At 43.4% G+C, this 9,089-nt stretch overlaps 1 long non-coding RNA gene across 1 annotated transcript; it reads right to left on the reverse strand.

Annotated features, from left to right (window-relative positions):
- Window positions 1-1,215: 1,215 nt before the first annotated feature.
- On the reverse strand, window positions 1,216-2,464 carry LOC138956600 (uncharacterized). Its single transcript, XR_011452719.1, has 2 exons — window positions 2,348-2,464; window positions 1,216-2,054 (listed from the first exon to the last, which is right to left on the reverse strand). It is a non-coding gene; the product is annotated as an uncharacterized lncRNA (long non-coding RNA).
- Between the last annotated feature and the right edge of the window lie 6,625 nt (window positions 2,465-9,089).

Here is a 9,089-nt window from a genome sequence, read left to right on the forward strand (position 1 = left end):
TGGAACATTGCAGAACAAAAGTAAGTCACGGGTGACGCAATATCTACACGTAGGCGTACAGGTCTTTGCTACAAGTTCGATCACCTATACTACCCGTCATTAAAAAAAAACCTACACAGATGAGTTTCTTCTTCTTCTTCTTGTCGATCACTCAGATGGAAACGCCGGTTCTCCGTGCAAATCTGCCGTGTAAAGGCAGAAGGAAGCAAGTCCATGTCATAGTTTCGAGAAAATCGACATTTTCTGTTTGCATCACTGTTTTGGAATGAAAAGCTTTTTAAATGATTTTTTTTGTTTGCTGATAACATGTAGGGCATTATTGTGCGTTTCTGCTATGAATATTAAAACCCTCATTTGATTCATCACTTGGAAATAATGATTTTTGTGGACTTACTGCCTTTTGCCGAATTAATTCCCTAAACTCATTCACTCAAAAATAATGGTAAAAGGCAGTAAGAGGACATACTGCTTTCTGCCAAATTATATCCCGACTTAAATCTTATTTTAAAAAAATGGCAAAAAGCAGCATTGGACTTACTGCTTTCTGCCATATTATATCCTGGTCGATATATCTGGCTGAGAAAAGGGCATAGAGCAGCAAGTGGACTTACTGCTTTCTGCTAATTTATTATCTCCGAAAATTGAAAGTAAAAGAAAATACACGCAACACTGCTTTTGGAACTTTTTTTCAAATGTGACTTTACGTCCAGTGATTTCGTGAATTTCTGAATGCACAAACAACTTCCTTGGTGAATTTGTATTTTCTTTTGTGATTAACTGAGACAAATGTTCCCGTTTTCTTAAATTTCAACACATGCTCAAGTTAGTCTTTGTCTTGGATCCTCGTTTTGCTTATCATTCTGTGGTCGCTAACTCATGATTAACTTTATTGTTAATCCGTTCTTGTGTCATTGATATCGTTTAAAAAGACCATAATTTTTAATACAAGTCTTAATACTCTCTTTTGATATTCACAAGACAAATATTGACTTGAACGCAAGTCTTTTAACATTAAAATAAAAATCTAAGAAAACGTTTACACACACACACGCTTTTTTTTCTTGTTGCTTGTCTGTAACACACACACACAAACACAAAAACACACACACACACATACACACACATACACACACACACACACACACACACGCTTTTTCTTTCCTTGTCACTGTCTTTCTCGCTTTCGTTTGCAAATAAGAATACGAATCCAGGATCTGACAATAAGACGTTTTATTTATTGAGTTTGACTAACGATTTCCAAAGGACACAAAATTAAAGCAACAGCATGACAAAAATAACTAGTGTGTCAAGCCGCCATTATACCAGAATTAAGAATAGGTCATCGTGCAGTCTTGATTTCCAAAGGACACAAAATTAAAGCAACAGCGTGACAAAAAGAAATGGTTTGACAAACCGCCATTATACCAGAGTTAACAATATTATCGTGCAGTGTTGACTTTCAGATGAAGTGTTCCACTTTAAAACAACATTTGTTTAATTAGTCTTGAAAACTGTGTGATGAACTATATAACCATTTGTAGTTGTACACCATGCGCGCTACATTTGCTAGTAGAATGACATAGTAATTCACACACTGTCCACAAACATTGTAGTTGAGTGTTCAATTAGCAAAACCACAAACCTGCAAACTGTGATGTAGTATATTCATTTATCACCCCATCTACCCCAGTTACAGTCTACATCCCTTCTAAAACTATTCACTGACATTCTGCCATCCGACTGATGACAATTATCAACAACAGCGATTAACTGGATGTAGATTTTTTTCCATGAGCCTGTTTGGATAACTTACAAACAACATACAATCCCTCCCACCCCCTCCCCCTCCTCGTCCCCACGTTCTGCATCTCTGCGCTCAGCATCTGTTATTGTCAAACTAAAAGTTGTCAGTATTACTCCTCTTCCTCTTCTTTGGCCCATAACGTCGTATGTTGCTGGCATTTTCATTTGGGCAAGGTCCATTGTGGCCTCTTCTCCTGCAAGCCGAGGTGGTTGTATCTCGCAGTTGCAACCTGCCAGCAACGCTTACACATCTGTCAAATGAAAAAGGCAGCAAAAGTGAGACATTTTATTGACAAATCTCCTCCCCACCCTCCTTCACATCATCCTTTTCCTCTCCCGCGCACATCATCTCCCCCCCCCCCCCTCCCTCCGGGCTACTATAATGACAGTCAAACGATTACTGCTGCTGATGATGATACTAACACTACTGCAACGAAAATGATGTAAAGATGTTGCTCGTTTTAAAATATACCTCTTCAGCCCGAGAAAAGAAAGGAATGAAAAAATGTTGCACGCTATTTTGGGCTGTGTCAGTGAAACATACCTTGTTTTGGGCCCTTGAACATAAAGGGGCAGTGGTGGCGAGTATCCCTCAGACTGTGTGCTGCAGCTGTTGTCGCTGCCTGTCCCACTTCGAATCACATTTCTGTCAAATACAATATAACCTGGGGAACGGGGCAAAAGGGGTAAAAAAAATGGTTACAGAAATGATATCGAATGGAAATGGTAAAGTGAATGTAGATCTAACAATTGCATCATGTTATACCTATGTACACCTCTGCATAATGGAGAATTTTCAAGTTGAAAAACAGTAGAATTTAATGTGCCCTCACTGGCCAGCCATAGCTTGGGTGATTTGTTTACCATGGGAGACAACTACAACTTCGTTTTGCGCGAGCATTTGAAGCAGAACTCTGCACGTCAATAAATCTTTGGTAAGTAAAGTATTTCGTCTTTTTTGTGCGATTTATAGTTTGAATTAAAAAGTTGCCACTAAAAACTTGCAATATCAATGAATATTTCCGAGGTTTTACTTTGTTATAGGACAAATAAACGATCGGAAGCGATTGGAAGCGATCGATTTGATACTGCAGCAGACGATGCTTTGACAGTCTGTAATACGCTGCAGTGTTCGCTCGAATATATGTTTATAATTCCTTTTTTTGTCTTTTTCTTTATGAAAATGATCTAGTTGACTACTTTTCTTGGAATGCGCAAGAGGATGATAATCAGCAGTAGCTAAATATCTGTATTTTACTGTAAATAGGACCGAATTGTTTCAGCCGACCTTCACCTTCACGCCGGCGCTAATGTTTTTTAGGTCACAAGTATGGCTCGCGAAACAGATCTAAAGCTGCTGAGACAGTGTTGTGTATAAAATAGATTCACCGGAAAAAAGACATTATTGTACTTCTCATGATCAAACAATGAGGTAATTTAGCTACATGTATATTCTAACGTTGCCTTGTTGAGAACTGGGCGTGCGAGTCTGTGCGTGTGCGTTTGTGTGTGCGTGTGTGTGTGTGTGTGTGCGTGCGTGTATGTGTGAGTGTGAGTGAGTGTGTGTGTGTGTGTGTGTGTGTGTGTGTGTGTGTGTGTGTGTGTGTGTGTGTGTGTGTGTGATTCCCTGCCAGATTAAATGTCTAAAGTGATATAAAACAGAATGACTCATAGTACTCAGTTTAATTTATTTTGCAGCTTTTGTTCCAATTACAAACCATGGCGCTGTGTGTTTTGTGTGGTGATCCGCTCAACCTTGGAGAGAAGACTGTTGTGCCAACAGACAGAGGAAGAGATACCATAAACAAGGCTAGTCTGGAACGTGGTGATGCCGTTTGTCTATCAGAAGGTGAAGCAGTGCACGAGGTTTGTCGTCGCAATTACACGAATGCACGTAACATTCAGAGCGTTTTGAAGAAGAAAGCAGAAAAAGAGAACGCTTTATCAAATCTAGCACAGAATTTGCGCTCACAGAAAGAATATTTTGACTTTGCTAAATGTTGCCTTTTTTGCGGCAAGGAAGCAAACCTTGACTCGCGCTCTGGTCCCAAAGTGTATCCAGTTAGGACACTTGACTTTGAACGCACAATTTTTCAAGTTTGTTCGCAGCGCTGTGATGAATGGGCAGACATTGTACGAAGCAGACTGGAGTTTGTATCAGATTTGCCAGCTGCTGATGCAGTCTACCATCAAAACTGTAGTCTTTGCTTTCGGAGCAGGAAAAGACCACCACAGTTTACTCAGTCGCATCAAGGCAACAAACAGGTGAAACTTGGTCGACCGAAAGATGAGAGGAAAGCTGAAGCGTTTGAGAAAGTTGCTACCTACCTGGTTCAAAATGAAAACGAACAGATAACAGTGAACGACCTGATTATCAAAATGAAGGAGTTTACAGATGATGCTTATAGCCACCCGACGATGAAACAAGAACTTCAAAATTATTTTGGTGAGCAGCTCATCGTCACGGAAGTCAACGGCAAGTCAAATGTCGTAACATTCAGGAAGACGGCCTCTTCAATTCTTCATAACTTTTATGCAAAAAAGGTCAAAGATGAGGATGCACAGAAAGAGCTGATTCTCAAAACCGCTGCAGAACTGCTAAAGAATGACATAAGAGCAGTGCCGACATCCCATGCAATGTACCCCAGTGATGATGACATTTCATCGCGTGGCGCCAACTTAGAGTTTGTTCCAAAGTCCTTACAGATTCTTCTTGAAAACATCTTCAGTGGAAAGGAAACCAGCGTGAAAGTCTCATCGATTGGACAGGCAATTATGCAGGCATCTCGCCCACGATTGTTGCTGTGTCCCCTACAGATCGGACTAGCTGTGCAAATGCATCACTGTTTTGATTCAAAGTTTCTCATTGACACATTGTATTCTCTGGGATTCTGTTCATCGTACAAGGAGGTTCTGACCTATGAAATGAATGCTGCCGTTTCAGAAAACAACGTTGCGTTTCAAGTTGATGGCCATTTTACCCAATATATCGCAGACAACCTTGACCACAACACAGCAACACTTGACGGGTGCAACACATTTCATGGAATGGGAATGATCGCCACTGTCACTCCCACCATCGGAAAAACAGACAGAATCAGAAGAAGAACTGACGTCAAGCCAGAAGAAATAGTGAAAAGAGCTAAAGTTGACATTCAGTACTACAACAGACAAGCGTGTGATGGCCTGCTGAAGCTGAAATTTGAACATCTTGAAAACGTGTTTGTAGAAGATGTAACATCAAAGGTGGATCTGCTGTGGAAAGCTTGCTGGCTGTTGCAACCCGACAGACCATCTTGGTCTGGTTTCATGCAAGCCATCCACAAGGGCAGATATCCAGGACAGTCATCCATAATATTTATGCCGATGATCGACATGAATCCCAGTGACACCACGTGCATATTTTCTACCCTGCATTTCATCAGTGCTCAGGCAAAGCGCAGCAACACGACACCTGTGTTGACATTTGACCAACCCTTATGGTGGAAAGCTCTTGGCATCATCTCCAGTGAGCCAGATGGCAGCGACCTTAAAGCCATTGTCCTTCGCCTTGGACCCTTCCATCTGGAAATGAGTTTCCTGGCGTGTATTGGCCATCTGATGGAAGAAACGGGTCTTCATGAAGTGCTGTCTACTGTGTACGCACCAAACGCAGCGAGCAACATGCTTCAAGGGAAAGCTGTGCTGCGTGCCGTTCGAGGACACATACTTGTTGACGCAGCACTAAGCATGCTGTTGCTGTCTGACACATTCCGTGTGCCACTGCCACTGCCCGAAAGTGACACAAAATAGAATAGAGATGAACATATGCAAGATGAGCAGACAGGAACCCCTTACGAGTCTGAACTCAATGTGAACCAAGCACTGAGCATCAATAAGGACACTGCTGTGCAGCTTCACGGTGTTCTAGAGTTAGAACCAGTTTCCCAGCTCCCCTCTGATGTGAAGGGAATAGTGAGAGATGCACTGCGTGACTTCGAAGGTAGAGAAGATTTGAAGGCTGCTTCTTCTCTTCATGACCAACTTCTGAGGGGAGAGCTGACTCCAGAGTCGATCCAGAACAGCCAACATCTTGTCACAATCAGAACGAAACTACAGGAAAGAACACTTTCATTTTGCAGTAAAACCAGTGAACTCTGGTTACTGTACATGGCAATGGTTGACATCTTGAAGCGCTTTTTGAAAGCTGAGAGGACGGGAGATTGGTTTCTTCACCTTTCTGTTGTAAAGGAGATGCTGCCATATCTAGCAGCAGCTGGACACAACTCGTATACCAAGTCAGCCTATCTGTACCTGCAGATGATGAACCAACTTGACAAAACCAGTCCTGATGTCTACAAAAGCTTCACAGAAGGAAATCACGTTGTGAGACGAAGTGACCGCCAATGGGCTGGGATCTCATCAGATCTTGCGATAGAACAGACCCTGATGCGGGATGCAAAGACAACAGGTGGTCTAACAAGAGGGAGAGGCATGACTGAGTTTCAGCGTTCAAAGTGGGTGCTCTCCATGCCAGCCTGCGCTCAGGTGAACAATGCCATGCAAGAAGTCACAGGCACACGGCGACTTTCAAGTGACCAGCATATAGAAATGGGGTCAGCAAGAACAGCTCGGGACACAAAAGACATGATGGCTATCACGTCTTACCTCCTGGACAGAAACCCTTTTGCTGATGATCAGGCCCTCAGGAACATTGCAACTGGAGTTGTTGGGGAAGCGGCTGTAAACGTTACCAAGGCCAGAGAGGTCGGGTGTGGCATAATGCAGGCCATGGAAGGGAAAACAGTGTCGGATCTCGTCTTAAAAAAGAAGGATCAAGTCATAACACTGGGAACAAAAAAGTCACTGAAGGTTGATGGACATTCGATCACAGTCGACCCTCAGCTTCTCTTCCAGAGATTCATAACAGTGGCAAACACAACATACGAGGACAAGAAAGAACTCTTTCAGTTTGAACTGTGCAGCTTCCCCTCAGCCCTGTTTGAATCCCATGAATTTTTGAGACAGCCGAACAAAGCTACCCTGGCGGATGAACTGTGGAAGCTGGTTATTGCCCATGCAGGTTCTCCCAGCTCAAACTTTCCTGCCGACGTACAGTTCGTCATTGACGGAGGCTCTTTGCTTCAAAGGCTGCAAGGATCGTGGACGCGGGGAAACACCTTCCAGAGCATCATAGATGGTTATACACAGTTCGTCAACTCCCGGTACCCACATGCCGTCATTGTCTTTGATGGCTATATGTCTGGGCCATCAACGAAGGACATGACTCACCTGCGGAGGACAAAGGGGCGTAGAGGGGCTGCTGTCCATTTCTCACCGGACATGGTTCTCAGATCCACAAAAGAGCAGTTTCTTGCAAACGCAGAGAACAAACAGCGTTTCATCTGTGCACTTGGTACAGCTTTGGAAAAAAACTGCACAGTTATCCATGCCAAAGCAGACGCTGACGTGCAGATAGTCCTCTCAGCAACACACTGCGCCAGAGAAAAAGTCACTGCAGTAATTGCCGAAGACACGGATCTGTTGGTATTGTTAGGCCATCATGCATGTGCAGACGCACATGACATCCTGCTCTTTTCTGACAAACAGGCCGGTAAATCTTCAAAGTTCTGGAACATCAAACAGCTGATTGCAGCTCTTGGCAACGTGCGCCACTTGCTCCTGTTTCTCCACGCCTTTACCGGCAGCGACACAACCTCTAGGCTGGCGTCGGAAAAGCAGCCTCGATGAAGAAACTCAGAAACAACCTACAGTTGCAAACACTTGCTGAAGTGTTCCTCCAAGACAATGCGACCTTAGAGGATATCCTATCAGCAGGTGAAAAGGCGTTAGTGCTGCTCTACAACGGTAGTTCCAGAGAGGGTCTCGATGAACTTCGCTACCGACTCTTCTGTTCAAAGGTAGCTGTTGGAACAACGTTTGTGCAAGTTCACACTCTGCCACCCACCTCAGCAGCTGCCCGATTCCACAGCATGCGAGTGTACTTGCAAGTACAAGAATGGATGGGACTCAAAGTGGCCATGGATCCCACGGACTACGGCTGGAAACTTGAGCATGGCATCCTTGTTCCAGTGACAACAGATCTGCCGGCAGCACCAGCCGATGTGTTAAAGGTGATTCGCTGCACATGCAAAAGTGGTTGTGACACAAAGCGGTGTAGCTGCAGGAAACACGGACTAGAGTGCACATCTGGATGTGGGGAATGTCGCGGTGTTGGCTGCTGCAACTCGCCTCTACCGTCTTTTGAAATCGAGAGTGAAACATCGTAACCATCATGTTTTCCTCAAAAGGTAGGCCTATTGTGTTATGCACTCTTTTCTTCACCTGTAGATGACTTTGAATGAAAGCCGTCCTAGGAAGTATTCTGCTGAAGAAGACAAAGGGATAGGAATAGGTATAGTCATATTAAAGAATGCGTATTTCTTTTATCGTCCGTACGTGAACAACGCATTGCAATGCGTTATTGTTCATTTCATTTTCATTATTTTATTATCCCAGGGCTGGGAAATTCGGGTAGCTTCCTCCAAATGAAAGCTTGCAGCAACAAGAGTGGTGCTAACCAGGTGTGCGCGTGTTAAGGTGTAATCAGCTAACTGCACTAATAGCAGAATGACCAAGGTCTTTTACGTTTTACTGTGGTGACACGGGGGTGGGACATGGATACCGTTTCTTGGTCTGCACATACACTTGACCCTTGTCCGTCCACCGGCTTAATAAAGTGTTCCTTATAGATGATGGTAGGCTAATGAAGCGGCGTAGAGTGGAATTTTGCGGCGTTATTGGCAGAAACAAGGGTTTTTATATGTGACGTAATCAAACCGTCATAAAAAAGTTATGCAGAGGCTGCCAACGGTATAACTCGTTGGGAATGTTGAGACAGGCTATCTAAATGCGTTGCAACAAAAAAACTTTCTGTAACCATTTTTTTTGGGTCTAAGCATAAATCTGGACAGGCTCCCCACGCTAATAGGACATAATACTTATTGGTTGGAAGCACAAAGAGACCGGAGAACAATCCTCCAGTATAATATCATACTGTTCTAGATCTAACACGCTGTCTGTGCTCAAGACCACAAGTCACTCATTCTAGATCAAGACAACTATCTCTTTGTATTAGAAACATGCTAAATGCATCCATAAATATCATGATGAAAATAGCAGAAGTGAATAGTCAAGAAGTCACGGTGGAAGTAGCGAACAAAAACAAAACTACGTTGCCAAGAGCTGCAATCAGCTGTTTGATGTTCCAGAACTTTGAAGATTTACCGGCCTGTTTGTCAGAAAAG

The sequence above is a fragment of the Littorina saxatilis genome, unplaced genomic scaffold (genome assembly GCF_037325665.1).
Source record: "Littorina saxatilis isolate snail1 unplaced genomic scaffold, US_GU_Lsax_2.0 scaffold_74, whole genome shotgun sequence".
NCBI lineage: Eukaryota > Metazoa > Mollusca > Gastropoda > Littorinimorpha > Littorinidae > Littorina > Littorina saxatilis.